The sequence below is a fragment of the Crocodylus siamensis genome, chromosome 5 (assembly GCF_052110815.1).
Source record: "Crocodylus siamensis isolate JL-2025a chromosome 5, ASM5211081v1, whole genome shotgun sequence".
NCBI lineage: Eukaryota > Metazoa > Chordata > Crocodylia > Crocodylidae > Crocodylus > Crocodylus siamensis.
The window spans coordinates 1,683,290-1,704,110 of NC_143399.1; the positions used below are offsets into that span (position 1 = coordinate 1,683,290).

The 20,821-nt window shown below is 64.2% G+C and overlaps 1 protein-coding gene across 5 annotated transcripts in view; it reads left to right on the plus strand.

Moving 5' to 3' along the window:
• Nucleotides 1–20,821, plus strand: part of RNF220 (ring finger protein 220) — a 225,998-nt gene that overhangs the window by 67,944 nt on the left and 137,233 nt on the right. The gene's annotated exons all lie outside the window — the stretch shown is intronic.

The window sequence follows — 20,821 nt, forward strand, 5'->3', positions numbered from 1 at the left end:
AGCGTTGAAGTGCACCACACATCACCCCCTGACAGGCCCTGATGTTAGCTCCCAGAATGGATCACAGGAGACTCATTAGAAAAAACAAATATTATCGCACGCTGAAATGATTTATGGAGAAAAATGAAAAATTTTGTGTTGTTGCGTCCTCGCTCTCCCGCTCTCCTCTGCTTTCGCTCAGGGAAGTTATTTATGGCACCGGGCCCTCGGCTAGAGCACGGCACAGCTCCGAGCTGCTTGCTACTGCAAACTGCTTGTGTTTGGTTTTTATTAGTGACTTAAAACTTCCTTCTCCTCTTGCCCCCCCCTTTCCCTCTTCATTATCCCAGATTAACTGAGATTTCATGTCTGCCCCTTGCACGTTGAATAGCGATCCTAGCACCGCCCCAGCGCTGCGTAAAATGCCATAGACCCCGGGAAGGCGGGCAGGCCGGCGTGCCTGCCCTGCCCGTCTGCTTGGCACCGGGACCTTTGCGGGAACCAGAGTGACAGTTCATTGTCAAAGAGGCAAATGCAAAAAGATCTGGGTCCAGATCTGAGGCCTGCAGCCGTTCATCACATAGATGCACCAAGCCAAAAGGCTGAAGGGCAAGCTGGGGGAAGACCTGAAGAGCAATCCCCCATCGCCATAGCTTGTGTGGCCACTGGGAGGAATTAGGCTCTGGCAGGGGGCGAAGGGCAGGTCTCCACCCGCCACAACACCGAGTCAGTTGAGGCCCAAAGAACGAGATCTCTAGTAAAACCACCTGCGCCAAAGCCATCACTGTGGGAGCTCGCCTGCTGTCAGGGTCAGGAGGGGTCTGCACGCGCCAGGGCCCGGGTTCATGGTCCGTCAGCCCCGAAGCACCCGAGTCGCCCGCAGCTTGAGCGACACACGGTGCTGACCCCGGAGCAGGCTTTGTGGGCACGCGGCATTCGCCTCCGGCCCCCTCTCCTCCCGCCGTGCATTGCAGATGCGTGCACTGCTCCGGGCGTGGCTGCATCTCAGAAAGACATTCGGGGCTGTGGGGTGCGTGCTCCAGAGATGCAGATTCATTGCAACTGGGCTGCTTTTTTTGCAAAAATATTTATTCCTATATATGTATAAATCAATATATTTGTACATAACTCCACCTCCAACGCTGCCAAGTGGCCCTTGTGGTGCAGCTGGCAGCTCAAAGCACACTAAAAACCCAAGACGGAGACGTCCCTTGTGACGTGCCCAGGACCAGGCTGGTCCCCACTGGCTCGCCCTGGCAAGGAGCAGGGAGTGGTCAGCCCGGGTGCTGTTCCCGGCCCCAGAAGAGACCTGCGGTGTGATCTGGACCAAGGGACCATGGACCGGATGCCCCGCTCCTGCAGGTTCAGGCCCTCCCCGCTGCACCCAGCTGCTCTGCTCTGTGCCTCAGTTTCCCCGTCCCTAAAGACGCTGCCCTTGGCCGAGCCCCCTATAATCAGGTGGGGCCTGGTGGGATCGCAACTCTGCCAGCAAGCCCGTGGAGACCGGTGGGCCGTGAGCTGGTGCTTGCTGCCCGTCTGGTGCAGAGGCTGCAGCGAACCCAACGCCGAAAGCTGCCCTGTCCCTGCCGAGAGCCCTCCGCCATCATGCTCCAGGGTAAATACTGGGGGGGAAACACCCCAGTCCCCAAGCAGGAAAGGTGGGACGTGCGCATGCCTGGGGCTGGCCTCCTTGCGGAGCCACGTCGGGGCCGTAGCCCCCTTCTCCCCGCTACGTGCCCCTCTCGTCTCCTCCTCTTGGGTCTGGCTACGTGGCTCCCCTCGAGCGCCTCGCACATGCAAGGCGGGGAAGCCGGGGTCTCCCCTTCGGGGCACGACCCCGTTGCACCCCGGCTGGGCGCGGGCCCCCCCGGCGGCCGGCAGGCTCCTGTCCCCTTGACACGGTTGCTAAGTGTCCCCAGGGCTGCGGCGAGCACGCCGGCCCTGGGCCTCCGCCTGGAAACTCTCTGGGTGGTGCACGGCCCTATTCTTCACGCGGCCGCTCCCTCTCTCAGCATCCCCAAAGCAGTGCAATAAGCTTTCCGGAGCGATGGTTATCGCCTGCCCTTTTCCTCCGCTTCCTCTTTGTACTGAGCCTTCCACGTGAGCCGAGCCCCGGAGACCTCCCAGCCCTTGCCCCCCTCCGCGCTCTTCCCCAACGGGGCCTGATTGTCTTTCAATGGAGCCGGGAGCGAAGCAGGGGTTAATACCCACTGACACCTGCAGCTCGGCTGGTGCTGTTGACATGGGGGCAGGGGGAGGACGGGAGGGCTGGGGGGGCCGCGGGGAGAAGAGATCGTTGGTGGCTTTATTATGAAGAGCTCAGCAGGCCTGGGGCCGTCTATTGTCCAAGTGGCAAATAAATAAATAGGAGAAAGCAAGTCTTCCCTATGGCTCAGCAACGGGAGGTTAACAGCTGGACATGACATGACAAATTGGGCATTTTTCCGTGGGGGCTGATCTTAACAGCTCTGTGTGTGAGAGCCCGCGGGGAGGGGGGAGAGCCCGGGGAGAGGAGGGAGGCAGGGAGAGGCTTTCCAGCCAGCATCCATTTCACTTCGGAAGTCACTTGGCTTTGTCCTGCATCACGTCGCGCTCCTCTGCCCAGCCCCGAGTCGATGGAGATGCTCTGGGCTGGTGCCCCGAAGCCCCGAGTCGATGGAGATGCTCTGGGCTGGTGCCCCGAAGCCCCGGGTTGAGGGAGATGCTCTGGGCTGGTGCCCCGAAGCCCTGAGTTGAGGGAGATGTTCTGGGCTGGTGCCCCGAAGCCCTGGGTTGATGGAGGTGCTCTGGGCTGGTGCCCTGAAGCCCTGGGTGATGCTCTGGGCTGGTGCCCCAAAGCCCTGGGTTGATGGAGATGCTCTGGGCTGGTGCCCTGAAGCCCCGGGTTGAGGGAGATGCTCTGGGCTGGTGCCCCGAAGCCCTGAGTTGAGGGAGATGCTCTGGGCTGGTGCCCCGAAGCCCCGGGTTGAGGGAGGTGCTCTGGGCTGGTGCCCTGAAGCCCCGGGTTGAGGGAGATGCTCTGGGCTGGTGCCCTGAAGCCCTGGGTGATGCTCTGGGCTGGTGCCCCAAAGCCCCGGGTTGAGGGAGATGCTCTGGGCTGGTGCCCCGAAGCCCTGAGTTGATGGAGATGCTCTGGGCTGGTGCCCCAAAGCCCTGAGTTGAGGGAGATGCTCTGGGCTGGTGCCCCGAAGCCCTGAGTTGAGGGAGATGCTCTGGGCTGGTGCCCCAAAGCCCTGGGTTGATGGAGATGCTCTGGGCTGGTGCCCCAAAGCCCTGGGTTGATGGAGATGCTCTGGGCTGGTGCCCCGAAGCCCTGGGTTGATGGAGATGCTCTGGGCTGGTGTCCAGCCCAGCCGGAGCAGAGGGAGGTGCTTTGAGCCAGTGCAGGAATTGCAAGCCATGAACCCGTTCTGAGTCGGGCGAGGCTGGTTCAGGGCTGAGGTACCGTGCCGGTCTCTGGAGCGCGCACCAGGAGCACGGCGGGCTTGGCTGGCTGCTCACACCCGGGCACACAGAGGACATCGGTCCAGCAGCGGATCTGCTGTGACCAGTGCCCTCGCTGTGCTCGGCCCCTGGCCTTCCCCCTCGGCCGTGCTGGGCGATGACCCCGTAGAGCGAGGCCTGGATCCTGCACCGTTTGTCCTGGGGCTTTGCCGCGGGCGTGCGAACCCTGCCGGAAACGGTCTGCTGTCCCCAACGCGCCAGGTGTCGCTTGCTCGCACGGCTCAGGAGGAGACTTGGCTTTATTCAGGGAGTTATCCGGGCTGAAAGCCCCCGCAGTCCCCCTCTTGCAAGCACGGGCGCTAACTCCAGGCCTTTGCCTGCGCAGCGTCCAGACGGGGATTTCGGGCCGGGGGCTGCGGGAGCCGGCGGCGCCGTGGCGGACCGTGCGGCAGCCCCGGGGGGAGGTGCAGAGCTCGGGTGACCCCCTCCAGCCCCACCCCGCAGCCCCCGAGGCAGGGTGCTCGGCAGCGGAGGGGAGGGGAGACCCTGGCCTCGCTCCCCTTGGAAACAGCCAGCCGCAATATTAACTGCAAGAATGCGCCCGGGCTTCGCCCCCTGCCCCGGCTCCGCTTCCTGGGGGAGGCCAGGCGGAGGAAGGCAGCGTGTTTGGACAGCCCAAGTGTCAACTAATTAGCGGGCGGTCGCAGGCCCATTTCCCGGGCAGCTGGCACCCTCGCCGCTTGCAGCCCATCCGCCAGCAATGGGGCAGCGGCTGCTTTGATCGGGGGCGGGGAGCGGGGGTCCCAGGTGAGCTCTTCCCCCTGCGCCGCGTTGTCTCGGCACCAGGCCCGGGTCCGGACCGGGGTCGAACGGTGCCAAACCTCCCTCCGTCCCGGTCTCCCCAGGGCGCGCTCCAGTGCCCGGCTCGTGGGGGTCTCGCCCCTTCCTCTCCCTGATTTCCAGGCCTCTCCGGCTGTGCTGTCTGCACAGACCCATAAATGAAGTGTAATAACCCAAGCGGTGATTGTTTTCCCTGCAATAGCTGTGGAAATCTCTCCCCCGAGAGCGCCGAGCTGCCAGCCCTGGGTATTAGATCACAATCCCACTAACCTTCCTGTCCCCTGGGCCCTCGCTTGCCGCCACCGCCCTCGGAGCCAGGCACTATTTATTATATCTGCTGGCCTGGGCGCGCGGCGGCCTGTGCCGGGAGCCTGATGGGGCTGGAAGGCAAAAGGCCCTCGGGGGGCAGGCGGAGACGGATGCCAGGCTCGGCCTGCCCCGTGGATGGACATCACGCCCGGGGCCGTGGGGTGCGGGAGCCCAGGCCTCCCCGCTGCAGGCAGGGGGTTGCGGTTGCTCCGCCGTGCCCCGCGGCCGTGTCTCCGAGAGCGGGGCGCTCCCTTTGAGCTGCTTCACACTTCTCGGGGAGCATCAGCGTGCAAAGACCCTGGCGAGCGTGACCAGGACTGCCGGCTGGCAGAAAGCCCCTGGGAGCACCCTGGCTTCTTCCTGCCCCATCAGCAGGCCGTAGCGGGGCAGCGTCGTGCATGGTGCCCTCTCCGGGTACCGCTTCCTTAGGCTGCTGCTGGTGCGTTTGCTGTGCCCGAGGGGCGGTTTGCGTGCTCAGGCGTGTTCGGGCATGACGTGGACGAGGAGCAGTGCAAAGTCGTGGCCCGTCTGGTGCTCGTGGCTCCTGGAGCAGCAGGCCCCCGGGCACAGGAGCAAGGGGCGTCCCCGCTGCTTGCAGAGTTGGGACGTTGCGGCTTTGCTGTCCGGCGGCCTGAGACACCGCGAATCCGACCCAGGCCCTGCGCTGTAGGGTCCGGCCACGCTCCCACGTGTCCCCCACCCACCCAGGCCTCGCCTGCAGTGCCTTTGCTGCAGTGCCGAGGGTGGCACGCGGTCACCGGCACGCCAGGGGGGTTGTGTACTGGAAAGGGATGCTCTCCCGTGGCAGGGCGCGGATCGGGGCCGTGAGAGGGTCCCTTTTCCCGGAACCGGCCCCCTTCCCCCCGCCCGTTGCTCTCCTGTCTGCCGTGCCGCGCTCCAGCCCCTAACGGCTGCTCTGAGCCCACAGCCTGATTGAATTTGGAAGCCTTTGTTTACAGATGTCTGGCTGTACAGGGGTATTTATTGAATTTTCCATGAAATGTTGCTCCCCTAATGCTATAAAGAGCTGCCCACATCAGAGGCGCTGCGCGTTAACGGATCGGGTTACGCCGAGATGCATCGCTCTCCTGCGCCGGCCACGTTTCACACTTGCCGGGGGCTGGGGGAGAGCGGATGTCCCCGTGCCTGCCCTGCAAGGCGGCTACCCGTGGCCCGTGGCACCCCGGCATGCCTCGCTCTCGGCCGAGCCCTGCCCGCGTCGGGGGGCAGCCTGCCCTGCAGCTGGGAGGGTTCGGGCGAGACCTCTTCTCTGCTGCCGAAGGGATTTAGGTGCCTCCAGGGCTGGCCGCTGCAGAGAGGGGGGGATGGCGGCGAGCCCGAGACAGCCGGGCACGTCCTTTGTCCTGGCTCCGTCGTCCTCCGCTCCATCCAGACCCTCGCAAGCGCAGTGGAGGAGCCGGCTTCCCCAAGGAGACCCCCGCCGCCTTCCCTGACCTCGGTGCATCGCTCCTAACCTCCGGCGTGGGCAGGAAGGGAGCTGAGCCTGGCCCGCGGAGGGCACATCCGGCGCGGTGGCAGCTGGAGGAATGCCTCTTCCTTCCTCGAGAGAGAGAGAGGAGCACAAAACCATCTTGCAAAGCGCTGGGTCAAGAGCCCCAGGATCCCCGATGTAAAATAAATGGTTCTCGGGAGAGAGCATGTGTTCACCATGTTAGAAAAACAACCCCCTGCAAACAGCACATACCGCACGCGGCCCGGGGCGGGGGGCCGCAGGCCCAGCATCAGAGCAGCACCCCGCCCCCCGCGCCGGCCGTATCGCCGCGCCGGGCCCGGGGAGGGCCGGGACGGTCATGGGATTGTTTTCTCAGATTCGATCGGTTTATTTATCCTCGGTCCAAGCTCCCATCTGGTCTGACTTCAAAGGGGGGCTGCAGCGAAGTGGGGAAGCCACCAAGAGAGACTCGGCAAACAGCAGTTGTGCAAAGTATATAAATATTCCCAGACACAGAAGTGACTGTGTCTGACGCGCCGGCAGGTGTGGCCGCGGACGCCTCGTCCCGTACGCGCCCCTCTGCTATTCGCGCGAGCTCCGGGCACGGATGGCACGAATGCCTGGACCAAAAACGCTCCCTCCTTTTGTGTAACACTCAAGCCCTTGAAGGCTGCCCCTGATTTGGGGGCATGTGGGGGGCAGCCGGCGATGCCCTGGGTCTGACCGCTGGGGCCGTGCCCCGCTTTCCCCTCTGTGTTGGCCGGTGACGTGTTAGACGTGGCCCCTGCCGGGCTCAGGCTCCGGCGGGTGAGAGGGGAAGGTTTAAATCGGGTCCCGTCGCCCGTTTGAAGCCCCGGTTCTGGTGCATCCATGCCCGGAGGGACCGTGGGCGCTGCCCGATGGAGCCAGGACTGCTCAGCAGTGTCATGCGGCCTGTACTGCTCCCCGCAGAGGGAGATTCCCGCTCCCGTCAGGCGAAGCAGGTGGCGGCCGCGATGGCCCAGGAGGAGCAAGAAGCTGGGGGGTTTTGAGGTCTCTTATCAGACCAGCTCTTCTCATCGGCGGATGCTGGAGGAGCAGAGACCAGATGGACCCGGGCCCACGTCCCAAGGAGCTGCCCCCAAAGGCACCCCCACCCCTACAAAGGACCTGGCCTGATCCCTCCCCCCAACAACCTCACTTAAACCCAAGCCCTCCTCCAAGGGCCAGCCTGGCACGTCGCGGCGGTTTGCAAACAGCCTTCGCGCGGCTTCCCCGAGACATCAAAGTCTATAATTCACGCCCTCCCGCGTGCTGGGCCTTGCAAAACCCCCGCCTTTGATGTGGCCCCCCTCCCCCCGGGTTACCTGCGCGCGGGGGCCGAGCCGGGCATGTGTCGGCTGCGGGAGGCACCAGGCCTCTCTGCAAGGCGTTTTACAAGGTGTCTGCCGTCACGCGGCGCGGTCCTGACTGTTCGCTCTCCGCGCGGGGCAGCTGCAAAACAGAGGGGCCGGGGGCGGCTTCCCCGGCGCACCTGGTCTCGCCCAGCACCTGCACGTTAATGGGAAGCCCTGGCGAGCCGCGGCGGGCTGCGCGCTCCGGTGCCCGGGGGGTGGGGGGCACGCGGCGTCTCCTTTCCAATCTGCCCTCCTTAATCTCTCCTCTGGCCTCGCAGCCTCTCCCCTCCGGCCCCGATCATCCTCGCCGCCCTTCTCTGCTTCTCCTGTCTCCCTCTGGAGGCGCGGGGGCCGGATCCGTGGATTTACACGGGGCATCGTGGTACTTCCTGCGGCGTTCGCCATCCTCTTCGTCAGCGTCCTCGATGCTGCGTTTGCCTTTCCAGCGGCAGACTGGCTTTGGGGGGGTGTCAGCACCGGGACTTGCCCTGGGGCTGGGCGCGAGGACCCCAAGGTCCCTCCTGTCCCAGGCTTCGTGCTCCTTGCCTCGTTCCCCGTGTGAGCCGAGCTGGCTGCACATCCCCGTAGCCTTGCGCGGGGACAGCCCTGGGCCCCAGCTCTTTGGCAGGCTTCAGCCCCCCTCCCCTTGCTCCAAAATGACCCCACCAGCTGTATCCAGACGCTTCGCCCCATCCCGGTTCCCACCAGTGGTCCCCACTGAATAGTGCAGAAGCTTTCTCCTGGCCTCTTGCACCATCACACCCCGTTGGCCCTCCTTCCAGTCCTGCTCAGCACTCAGGAGCCATGTCTGTCTTCCCTTCCTCCATGTCCTGCTCCATCATGCAGATTTAAGGCAGTTTTCTGGGTCTGTCGTGTATGGCAGACCCCAAGCAAGGGCAGGCCTCGGCGCTGCGAGCCCTCCGAAGCCGTGAACGGGGCAGGCTCTGGCCATCGAGATGCTCTACAACCTCAGCTTGCTTGCTCAGCTGTTTCTTGCAATCAAGCCCGTGGCCCTCGTGGCTCTGAGATGCCCTCCGCATGGGCTGTGACGACGCAGAGAGCCGGGAGCCTTGCTCTGCCCGTGTCCTCCAAAGCCAGCGGGTCCTTTTAATATCCAAACCGTTTGGTCCTGCTTCTGTGTTGTTATTAGTAGATGCTCCAGAGACCCCAGCTCAGAGGAAGGGGGATCCCCCCCAGTCTGGACCAGTCTGAGCAGGAGGCAAATCCCTTCCTGCCCCAGTGTGCGTCGGTCTGAGCCCTCCAGCCAGGACCCTGCGGGCCGGCTCCGTCCCCCCCAGCTCGTGCATCTCCCAGATGGAAGTCCAGCCGTAAACCTGCCGGGGCGGCGCAGAGCCGTGCGTCTTGCAAGCCAGATGCGGCCCGCGGTCGGGGCGTTGAGCCCGCCAACGGCTTTCGCAGCCGGCATGGGCGAGGATTTATTTTTTTGCAGTGGGTGTCTGTGGAAATATATGGAGAGCGCCTCGTATGTGCTACCGGCTGGTAAGCTGGGAAGAAGGGGCATGAATCATGTCACCTGGCTCCATCTTTAATCATATCAGCCCGGTTTGGTTCTCCAACAAGACAACATATATTATCTGTGTTAAAAAAGGCATTTTACAGGGTTGGGAGTCTAAATATCATTTATAAATATTTAATCCTACAAGTGATCTTTGCAAAAGAAGAATAGCTCTTCATTATCATACCTGTGTCTATTGAAATATCACCGTTATTTATCATCGCACTGGGCGCCCAGGCTGGCCGGGGACCGCAGGGCCGGCTCGTGCCCGGTGCGGCCCCCTCCGTCCCGCCCGGGGCTGCGGGGACCGGTCCGAGCCTCGCGCGGCCGCAGGGCGGGGGCAGAGCCGCAGGGATGCTCCGGGGAGACGGCTGCACACCCCAGAATCAGCTGCTTTGGCGCGAGGGGCTGGGCGAGGCCCTGGGAGCCGCGGCCCCGTGGAGGGCATTAGCATCTCCCAGCATAGGGGCCGGTCCCGAGGTGCCGAGACGGTGTCTCGCACAGGGGCTGGGCGCCCAGTCCTGGGTCTGCCGGCTCTTTCACCTCTCTGACATTCAGCCCAGCTCTGCCCTGCTCTGTTTTGACTCCTGACAAGCCTTTCAATTTGCTCTCCTCTCTGAAGAGCCGAGAAGCCATTGATAGTTTTTCCCTCTGAATTATTGAGTCCCGGCGTCGGGTTTCAGCCCCGGCGGAGGGGCCTTGCGGGGCTGCCATTGATCCGCCGGGCTCAGGTTCAGCCCAGCCCCTTCCCCAGACGGCTCTCACGGGGCCAGGGCTCTCGGGGGGCTGCGTGAGCGATTCGCCATGGGTGCACAGCTCCCCTGAGCGCTGTGGCACCTGCCCGGCGGCCTGGGGACCGTCGGAGTGACCCGGGGAGCGCCGGGGTCTGGGGGTAGAAGCAGGAGAGCAGGGGTGATAGGACACAGCCAGCCCCAGGGCTCCCACGCCATGCTCCTGGCCCCCAGCGCCTCCTGCACCGTGGCAGGCTTTGGCCCTGCTAGGCCTGGGCACTGCCTTGCAGCTGCGCTGAGCCAGCTCTGTAATGCATGCAATGCAATGGCTGTGGGCTCGTGGTCCTCGAAAGGCTGGATATGCGGTGGGTGAGTAAAAGCATCAGCAGCAAACGATATGCCAGGGATGGTGAAGAAGGGGAGGAAGCATCGTGATGCCCTCGACGACGGTGCCCAAGGTACGGCTCCCGCACCGCCAAAAGGAGAGCGAAGAAGGGTTTGCAGAAGGGAGAGAGGACCCGGGGGAAAACCCCAGTCCTTCCCCTTCCAGTCTCCGCTTTGTGCCCGTGTGACACGGGGAGACGGACCCAAGGTCCGCCCCAGGCTGTAGCAGCTCTGATCGTCTCACCTGCCTCCCCCCGGTTCGAACTCGTCTTCCTCCGGGGGGGCTGGCGAGGCAGCGGAGCCGCCTGCCTGCGCCCGGAGACTCCCCGTGCAGGTGCCTTTAAGAGGCGAGGAGGAGGAGGCTGCGAGGAAGGGCGCGCGGGGATGTCACGCAGCGATAACACGTCTCCAAATCGGATTACGGCAGGTTTTCGGGGGCACCGCGGCATCGATCGGCTGGGCCAGAGCCGGGGGGGCGAGGCCGCGGCGCGGCGGCGCAGGGCAATCGGATCCCTTCCATTAGGCTGATCAATAGCCCCCGCGCGGGGGGGGCAGCGTTGACAAAACCGAATAACTATAGACGCGAGAGCTGAGAAATCGCATTACGGCCCAGAGAGCCAACACAACACGGGTAACCCTGTCACCTCGCACCCCGCCGGGGGAGCTTAACCCTCGCGGGGTGGGGGGTTGCAGCCGAGACCGGGTCCGGGGTCGCCTCGTCTCGGATAAACCCCCTCTGGGGATACCCCGGCCTGGGCGCTGTCGGCCAAATCCCTTCCTGCCCCAGTGCAGCGTCGGTCTGATCCTGAGCGCGGGGGCAAGACCCTCCCGCCAGGACCCTGTGGGTCGGTGCCAGCAGCATCCCAGCCCCAGCCCCAGCGCCTCTGGGGGAGGCTGAAAATCCCCTGACACGTGGAGCAAAAAAGTGAGGATGGGGTGTGGGGGGTACAGGGGAGGTGAGCACAGATCCCAGGCGTGGGGTCCTCACTGTGGGACCGTGAGCAAGGCAGAGACTTGTAGGAGAGGAGGGTGGGAAGGATGCTCAGGAGGTCGCATCCAGCCCCAACTGCATCATCCCACCCGAGGCTTTGTCTGCCCGGGTCTTAAACACCTCCGAGGATGGAGACTCACCACCTCTCCGCATAACCTGTCCCAGTGCTGCAGCAGCCTCCTCGGGAGAAAGTTTTCCCTACTATCCAACCTCAGCTTCCCTTGCTGCAACTTGAGCCCATTGCTCCTCAGTCTCTGCCACCACTGAGGACCATCCCTTGCCCTGGGGAGAGTGTGCCCCCGAGCCCAGGCATGGAGGTCCTGGCCCCAAAACTACCACAATGCCCAGAAGGAACGGGCCACCGGCTCTTGACCACAGGCCCCGGCAGAGCAGGACGCCGTTGTGCTTGGGGCAGCGCCTGCCCGGGGGTGATGGGGCTGCCCGAGCCCGGGGGCAGACGGGCTTTTGGCACCTTCATGGCTGCATGGGGCTGGGCTGCAGAGGGTGAAGAGTGTGTGCGCACACACCCGGTGTGATGTAAGCGTGTGTGTACAGGGTTGGAAGTGTGCGCACCTGCGCGTATGGATGTGTGCAGGGTATGAGTGTGCATGTGCAGGGTGTGAATGTGTGTGTGTGCATACAGGGTGTGAAGAGAGTGTGTGTGTGCAGTGTCTGCATGTATATGCAGGGTGTGAAGAGAGTATGTGTGCCTTGTGCAAACTGTGTGTGTGTGCAGGGTGTGAGTGTGCATGTGCAGGGTGTGAATGTGGGTGTGGGTGAGAAGTGTGTGTGTGCATACAGGGTGTGAAGAGAGTGTGTGTGTGCAGTGTGCATGTATATGCAGGGTGTGAAGAGAGTATGTGTGCCTTGTGCAAACTATGTGTGTGCAGGGTGTGAATGTGGGTGTGGGTGAGAAGTGTGTGTGCGCATACAGGGTATGAAGAGAGTGTGTTAGTGTGTGCAGTGTCTGCATGTATATGCAGGGTGTGAAGAGAGTACGCATGCCTTGTGTGAACTGTGTGTGTGCGCACACGGAATGTGAATAGAGTGCGTGTGCACGCGAAGTGTGTGCGTGCATAAACCAGGCGTGAAGCGTGTGCACAGGTCGGGTGTGAAGAGCTCGGCGGGCTGGGCCTGGGGCGAAGAGGGCTGGCGGTCTGGCAGCGCTGCAGGGCGGGGAGCCTGGCACGGGGCAGCGGCGAGCTGCCGCCGGGGAGCGAGAGGCACCGTGTGCGCCCTCGGGTGCCATGCCGGGGGCACCGCCCCCCCCCCGCGGCTCCCGCGCTGCCGGCTGTGCAGGTGCCGGGGGAAGCACCTGCACCCCTGCAGCTCCCCCTGCCTCTGCCCAGCTCCTCTGGGCTGCCTCTCGTTTGACAGGTCTCATTAGCAGACATTTAACACCTTGTTTTGCTCAGGCTCAGGCTGCAGCCAGACAACACATCCACAGCCTTTGACCCGACCCCCAGCCCCGGGTCACCTGGCCACTCGGGGCTCTCGGGAGCACGTCCTGCACCTGCCCGGCACCCCCCTGCCGTGCACGTGGCCCCTTCCCCGAGCAGGATTTCAAGGTCCGCGTTAAAAAAAACCCACCCGGGGGAAAGGGGAGACAAGCGTTGAGTATCCTGGGATTAGCTGGAGAGTCTCCCCAGGTCCCCATCACCCCCCCCCCCCCCCCGCACTTCTCCGTGGGAAGCGCTTTGCTCCTGCACTGCGAAGAGAGTCCAGGAGCTGCCACCCCCGTGGGCCTGCGTTTCTCTGCTCCATCCCGGCATTTTCGGTGTCTCCAGGCTCCTGCGCGGTGCCCGTGCAGACCTGGCAGCCTCACGCTGGGCTCGTGCCCCGAGCCGTCTTCCCCGCCGCTGCGGCCGCGGGTCCTTGGGACCCTGGCGCCGCCCCGGACGTGGCTTCGGGATGGACGTGGTCTTCTCCCGCCTGCCCGGAGGACGGGGCTTGGCTGCCAGCTTTGCTCTGCTTCGGGCCGCGGGACCCGTGGGGCGCCCGTAACGGAGGCTTGCGCCTTGTAAAATCCTGGCTGTAGCTGTCACGGGGGTGCTGAAGGGAGGGATGATTTTATTTCTCTAGGACCCCACGGGCCGCGGTCACGCACCGATTGTGATCTCTCCATCCTGCTGCGACAGTGCCCCCCTCCGCGCCCCCCTGCCCCGGTTAAATATAGTGGCAGACTTTGGAGGTGATTAGTAATAAAATTTTAACAAGCATCCATACGAACGTCCCTGTCACTTTTATGAGGCCGTTTATAGCGGGGAGATATAGGAGCGCCTTAAATCTCCCCGTGGCGGGAGGGGCCGGGGCTGTGCGCGGCGGGAGGGGAGGCCCGCCGTGCCCCCGGCGTCGGTGCGGCCCTCGGGGTCCTGGAGCGTGGCCGGCTCCTCGCGCCTCTGCGGCGCTGGCCGGGGTTCGGTCCCAGAGCGCGTCCGGCAGCCCGCACGTCCCGCCCGGCGCGGGGAGCGTGGCCCTCGGCCCGGTCAGCAACGCGGCCCGAAGCGCCTTGGGCGTCCTTGTCCGGGAGCTGGGGACCGGTCCGGGCAGCAGCTGCCGTGCCGCCCCGCGCGGGGGCTCTCCGTCTTGTCGGGCTCGAGGGTCCCCTCCTTATGCTCAAGGTCCCCTTGTTAGGCCCCAAAACCCCTCACTAGATTCTCTGGTCCTTCATTAGGCTTCGTGGCCCCTCATTAGGCTCAAGCCCCCCTCATTAGACTCCAGGTCCCCTCGTTAGATTCAGTAGCCCCTTGTTAGACTCCATAGCTCTTCATTAGGGTCATGCTCCCCTTCGGTAACGAGGGAGCCCTGAGAATAGACTCCATGAGCCCCTTGTTAGACTCAGGATTGCCTTGTTCGACTCAATTTCCCCCCATTAGACTCTAGGCTCCATAGCCCCTTGTTAGGCTCTGTGTCCCCTCATTAGACTTAATCCTCCCTCATTAGACTCCAGGTCCCCTCACTAGACTCAAGAGCCCCTTGTTAGACTCCATTGCTCCTCGTTAGGCTCTAGCCTCCCTGTGTTATAATCAGGACCCCCTTGTTACACTCTATTCCCCCTTGTTAGACTCAAGACTCCCCTGTTTAGACTCATTATCCCCTCGTTAGACTCCAGGTCTGATCATTAGGCACGTTCCCTCCGTAACTTTTCCAAATTTAGCAGCGCTCTGTTTTCTGATGATGGGAAGACGCCAGAGCGGGTCTGACGTTGCGGAGAGCGCCGCCGGCCCGCGGCAGGGCAGAGGGGCCTGGCCGTTGCAGGTTTGCTGCTCAGCCCCGGTCGCTCTCCTTCCAGCGTGACACAGGACACTGGGTATGATGGGCCTGGGTCTGACCCGGCACGTGGCAGCTCTGATCGTCTTGCGGCCTTATGCCAATATGGCGAGGCTCTCAGCAGCACCCTTCAAAGCATCTCAAGGCACCCCGAGTGTAGCGGCGCCCAGCGGGGAAGCCCTGTGCTAGGCATATGCACCTCTGCCCTTTGGAGGGGTCACTGGCTTAGGTCAACGGGTGATGATTGTAAGGGCATGGGGTGCAAGGGGTCTCTGGAGCTGCCTCTGCAGGCAGGGAGCCCCCAAACCCACCCTAGTGCAGCCGCCACCCAGCTGCAAGGCTGCAGGCAGAGAGCGCAGGGTGGATCAGACACCGAGTGCCCGGCCCTGTGGGAATCCAGCCAGAACGGCCAAGGCCAAGGGAAACAGAGGCATGTGGGGGCCAGGAGTCACTGGCAGAGCTTGGGGGGAGGCGAGTCCCCTGCCCTTGGCCCTTGCCCGCGCTGCCTCCCACCCACGTTCCCGCGCGGGGCCTGGCGAGCAGAGCGGAGCGGGGCGCACCTGGCGTTTTTACTCTGCAAAGCGCATGGCGCTGTGGTTGGGGATGGGCCGGTTCCTGCTTCTGCTTTGGTTTTATTGCAGAAAGAGAAAGCAGCTTTGGGCAGCGGTGCTGAGAAGGAGGAACCAAAACAGGCAACGCTGCAGCTCCCCAGCCCAGAAATAGCAGCCTGGCCCCACCTGGTCCCTGGCCCCAGAAGATCCCTGGTCCTGGCCTCCAGGGGCGTTGGTGGGAGCTGCTCCGGCACCTCTCGCCGGCTGTCTCGGGTCACCGAGTCTCCCCCCGCACAGAGCAGAGCAGCGGTTCTCAACCGTGTGACGTGCGAGACCCCCTTGTTAGGCTCAAGGCAGCTTTTGCTAGACTTGGAAAATGCCAGTTTTTAGTGTTCGCCTGCATTTTGACTCTGGAAAAATAATAGAGAGCGGGTGTTTCTTTGGCAGAGAGCCCAGAATATTTTGCATGCCTGGATTTCCAGATGAGGTTGAAGGCAGGGTGCAGGGGAGCAGGATTGGGCCTGTGCTTCCTGCCCAGCATCTCTGCAACCGGACGCACCGAAACGTTCCCCGTCTGGCCCGTGGGTGATGGCCCCGTGCCAGGGTCGTGCAAGGAAGGGGGGACTCCCCATCCGTGGAGGGGTTTCGGGACAGCTCGGCGGGGATGCCCGTGCTCTGCGACGGAGATTTCCCAGACGTCTGGGCTCTGCTAGTTGCCCCAGCCTGTTTTCTGCTCCGTGTACTGGGGAGCAGAGGTGGTGGATGCAGCCCGGGCTGGGGCTGGGGCTGGGCTCCCGCTAGCACCGACCCCGCAGGGTCCTGGCCGGAGGGTCTTGCCCCCGCGCCGACGCTGCACGGGGCAGGAAGGGGTTTCCCCCGTGCTCAGACTGGTTGTACTGGGGGGTTTGCCTTCCCCCGCAGCAGGGCGCGGCCGCGGCCGGGGGGCTCTGTACGAAGCTTTGCAGCAGCAGGACGGTGGCGGATGCAGACCCCGCTTTCTCGGGGGCACGGGTGACGGTAGCGAGGTTAGACACGGGGTTTGTTCGGCACAGGCCTGATCCTGCCTCGGACTGGATGTGACCCCCACAGCCCCGCGAGTCTATGATCCTGCACGCGGCCCACGTCAACCACGTCCTAGCCCCCAGACCCGACACGTCCTCCTTCCCCGGCCCGCGGGCACCTCTGCCGGCCGCAGGGCTGCTGTGTCCCCAGGCGTCTCCGGAGCGACCTGGGGGGACCGACCCCCGGGCCAGAGGGCAGCTGGAGCCCCCCATGCACGCCGGGGCCGGAGCCACCTCCGGGAGGAGGTCAAAAAGGCAAAGTTTCCTGGGAGGTGAATTATCAGTGGGAGCGATAGCGGCAGGTCAAGCACCTCGGCACGGGGGTAATAGAGTTAAGGTGCCGGTGGCGGAGGGCGCCCGGCCGAGGCGCGCGGCATTAAGGCAATGAGCCAGGCTTAATCTGCCCCCAGTGAGGGCAGCGGGGTCTTTAATATTGTGTCAGGCGCGCAGGCCCGCGGTGGCGGGCTATCCTTCACGGCGGGCTAACCGAATTAGCCCCTCCTGCACCGGGGTGAGCGTGGGGTTGCGGGGAGGGCGATCGTGCCTCGCAGCTGCAGGGAGAGCGAGTGATGGCCTGGAAATTCAATCAGGGGGCGAGGTGGCCACAGATGCTCCCGCGGCGCGGCCCGGGACCCGGGGCTCCCCTGCCACCCCGTGGGGGCGGCGCCCGCAGCTCCGTGGCGCGTGGGGCGAGGCCACCCGGCCCCCGCGCTGCTTCGTGACGCCCCTAGACCTCGGCAGGTCTCTGGGACCGGACTCTGAGACCTGCCTGTTCTACCCACTAGGCCCTGCTGTGCCCCCAGGAGGCCGTTTCCCAGCCAGCTGCCACCCCCTGCTCCGGCAATCTTCCTGCACCAGGAAGGGACCGCGTGCGCTGGGGTCTAGGTGCTGCGGAGCCGGTTTCTGTACCAGTCTCTGCCACTGACCCCCTGGGTGTCCTTGGGTGAGTTCCTTTGCCCCGGGTCCTCCCAATCCCCCGACAGTCTGTGGCAGGCTGAATAAAGTGCTCTGGGCCTGCTCCTTCCCCCGCCAGAAATGCCGGGGCTCCAGGTGCTGAGGCACGGTGACGTCCCCTCCCCGGGGACCCTGCTTTGGGCTTCGCCCGGTCCCGTCGGCGTAACGTCTGTCCACGTCTCCGGCTTCGTTGAAATCACCCCTCCGAGTCACCGCACCATCACGCAAGGACTCGGTGATCCTGCCCCCTTCCAGAGCGAGCCCGAAACGGGCTGGTCTGTGTGTCATTGGCCCCATACTGCTTGCAGCCGCAGGGGGAGAGTTTCCTTCAGTGCAAGTGGCAAAGCTTGGAGCTTTTGGAGGGGTGAGCCCCCGCCCCTGAGCCTATCTGTGTGCTGAGCTGGGGGGTTTGCCCACCCCGTCACGCACAGCCGGGGTCTCCAGGGCTCCGAGAGCCAGGGAGAGGAGTGGATGCTGGGAGGGGAAGGGACTTGCCCAGGGTCACTCAGTGAAGCAGTAGCAGAGGCTCCTCTGCAAGGCCTCCCCCCGCCCCACCCTTTCTGCTCTGTGCTGCGGGCACCACTCCTCTAGGCACCCCGCCCCTATAGTCTCCCCGCCTGAGGGTCTGCAAAAGGAGGGGGCCCTCTTCCAAACGACCCTAACCCTAATCTGGGCCAAGCCCCTAGATCCCTGTGCACGGGGGGCACCAGGCCCCCGCCTCAGCCCCGTCCCCCGCAGCCGTGCGCCCCACCTCCTGCCCTGCGTGCTTCCCCATTACAAACAGAGGCTCTGGCTGCCCTGAAAGAGCCGCATCTATCAGAGGCGCTCGTGTCGGCCGTAAATTGTACCGTAATGATGATTTCCTAAGTGGGCCGACGGGTGCTATATCCGCTCCCGCCTGCAGCCGCGGCTCCCTTCCCCCCGGGTCCCGCCAGGGCCATTTGTTGTCCCCCTCGTTGTCATCACTGGGGCCGGACGGGAAGGGGACCATACGGTCCCGGAGCCCCCACCTCCCCCCAGGAGGCCCATGTGTGCGTTGGTGGGGGGAGGCCAGGCTGCTCTGGGTAGGACCAGGGGAGCCGGCTGCATCTGGAGGCCCTTACGCCGAGCCCCCGCCGCCCCCCAGGCTGTGCAGAGCAGGCCCGACGTGTGAAAGCTGCAATTACGGGTAATCCCCTCGCCCGGTGCATGGTTTGAATTTGGCAGAACAGGAATGCGAAGGGAGGGGGGCGTCGAAATGCCGCCCAGACCCGCAGCTGCAGGAGTCATCAGCGCACATCTGGTTGCAGCTGGCGAGCCGCCGGTTTTGCAGCGTGTCCTTGCCCCTGCGCGGGCCTGGCATGGTTGTGCACTGCCCCCTGCCAGGCGCACACTCTTCACCGGGCCTGATCCTGGAGACTCCCTTGGAAGGCAGCGGGGGGCTGGCTTCGGGGAGGGGGGTCCTTTGGCCAGAGCCTGCCGTCACCTCGCTGACACAGCCTGGTTTGGGGTTCAGGGCAGGGGGTGCATGCTGCCGACAGCTTTCCAAGGCTCAATCCTACTTGTGTCTCGGTTTTCCCCCGCTGTAAAATGGGCAGATAATACCACCTCACCTGGGCCGGGCGCTCTGAGATCCTGCGGGCGGAGAGTGCAGGATGAGAGGGATTCCCAGGCTGGTTTCCCAGACTCCTTTGCATTTAGGTCGGCGAGGGCCCCTTCAGCGTCTGACTGGGCCCTGGGCAGTGCCCGAGCATCATAAACCCCTGCAATGGGTCCGAGGCCCCAGGGGGTGGTGCTGGTGGGGGGCTGTGCACTGGGAAGACCCAGGGCCTCCCTGGGCTGAGATGGACCCCCCCACCCAGCGCTCCCAGCTCGGTTATGGGACCGGCAAATCCCTGATGGGCGATGGCAGAGAAGATGGAGATGGGCTTTTCCCTGTGGCCCCAGGGGACAGGACTAGGAGCAATGGCCTCAAACTGCAGCAGGAGAAACTGAGGCTGGGGGTGAGGAGGGACTTTCCGACTCTGAGGGGGCTCAGGCGGGGGAGCAGGCTGAAGGGTGCACTCAGAGAAGCGAAGAAACCTGGAGAAGTGGGGCACCCCGGGGTTGTCCTGCCTCTGGGCTTTTCTCTTTGAATTCTTCACCCAGGTGTGCAGCTGTGCCCTGCGACCAGTGCCTGGCCTTCGCACCACTCCTTAAATCCACTTGAGTAGCCCCAGGATCAGAGGTCAAAGGTCCTCCCAGCCCTAAGCGCCGGCTGGGCCAGCAGGTTGCGGCATGCCCGTGTGCCGACAAGGGGTGGCAGAGACAGGACCCCGCTCCTCGACACGCGGTGTCTGCGTAACGAGCCACGGCCGCAAGGCAGCATTCGGCGTGCTTTGCGTTCTCCGGCCGGGGGGACACGGATGAGCCACGCCGGAAACCCGGCAGGGCTTGCAAGGTGGGAGGGAAGGGCCGAATCCTCTCCGCTGGCGCTTCCAAGCGGAGGCTGGACGCGCGTCCATCGGGCTGGGTAAGAGGCAGCACGTCGCGGGGGCCGTGCAGGGCAGGGCTGGGGGACCTCACAGGCGATTCTGCCACCGAGCGAGCTCCGGGGGTCCGGGTCCTTGCAGGCGCCTGCCGGCTCCGGGATGGCTCGGAGCGAGCGCGTGTCCTGCTCCATCGCTGGAGAAGCAGAGGCGGGCAGTGGGGGTGATCGGGGCGTGGAGGGGAGAGGCGATGAGGCTAGTGAGGCCAGGCCTGCTCAGTTTGGAAAAAAGATGCTTATGAGGGACTGGAGAGGGGTTTGCGGCATACAATCTGGGGGAGAGGAAGTGAATAGGGATTTATTACCGACCGCCTCCGGACACGCTCTTCTACCGCATCCCGTCCTCGGGTCCCGAGGCCGAGCGCCCTCCCGGCAAACAGGCCTGGCCCCGCGTCCCAGGGCCGGAGGCAGCGAGCTCAGCCCGCGTGCTCCCGTGCCCCGCCGTGTAGGTGTCCCCGGCTTTGCCTCCTTAGAAATTAATTTTCCTGCCGATTGCCGTATTCCCTTGAATTGATGGGGGCCAAGCCTCGGGCTGCTTGCCAGCCGCAGGCATTGCCGGAGCCAAGCGCGCGAGCGCCGCGGGCTGCGGAGTGTAATGAACTCTCCAAGGACTCGTTGCCGCCCGGCGCGTGCTCCACATTAGCCGAGGAGTCATCTGGCCCAGCTATTAACTGTCCCATTTAATGTCGTAAATTATTAACCTAATTTTGAGGAGGGTCGGTGATGGCTCGCGCTGCACGGCCCCCTCCCCGCCTCTTGGCGAGGGGTAAAACGTGTCCTGCTCCAGCCCGGGGCAGCTCTGGGGGGTGGGTGCTGGGTTCGGGTCTCTCCGGGCTCAGCAGCGCGGGAGCTGGGAGCACCAGTCACGCCCCGGCTGCCATCGCTTCTGGCCCCGTGAGGTCCAGCTGGCCACGAACGACCCCCTGGAAAGCAGCGGAGCCGCGTGGCTGCCCCGTGGGCCGGCTGGGGATGCCGTGGGCTGAGCCCGGGCCCCGTCGTGGCCTCTCTCACGTGGGCCGGCAGCTCACGGGGACTCTCCTTAGCGCCTCGGCACCACGGCCGGGGCCTGGCTCTCTCCCCGCACCCTTGGAGAGGACAAGCTGGCTGAGAAACGATGGGCAGTTTCTGCTCCGGGTCCCAGACCAACAGGAGCGTCGTTGTTTGAGTCGCTCGTCCCACATGTTTTATCTCACGGCGCGTGGAAAGGCGCGAAAGGCAGTGGGGAAATGGGGTGCGTTTGTCTTTTCCCCTCCTTTTCGCTCCCTTTTTCCTGGTCTCCCAAACTAAAAAAGGAGAGGAGGGATGAGAGCGGCTGGCTGGCTGGGTGGATGCATCCTGCCCCCCGCCGCCGACATCCCTCCTCCGGGCAGCTCGAGCCTGTTCCCCTCCAGCTGCCAGCGAGCTCGCCCTGCGTCTCGGGGCCCGTGCCCACGTCCCTGCGCTGGCCTTCAGCATC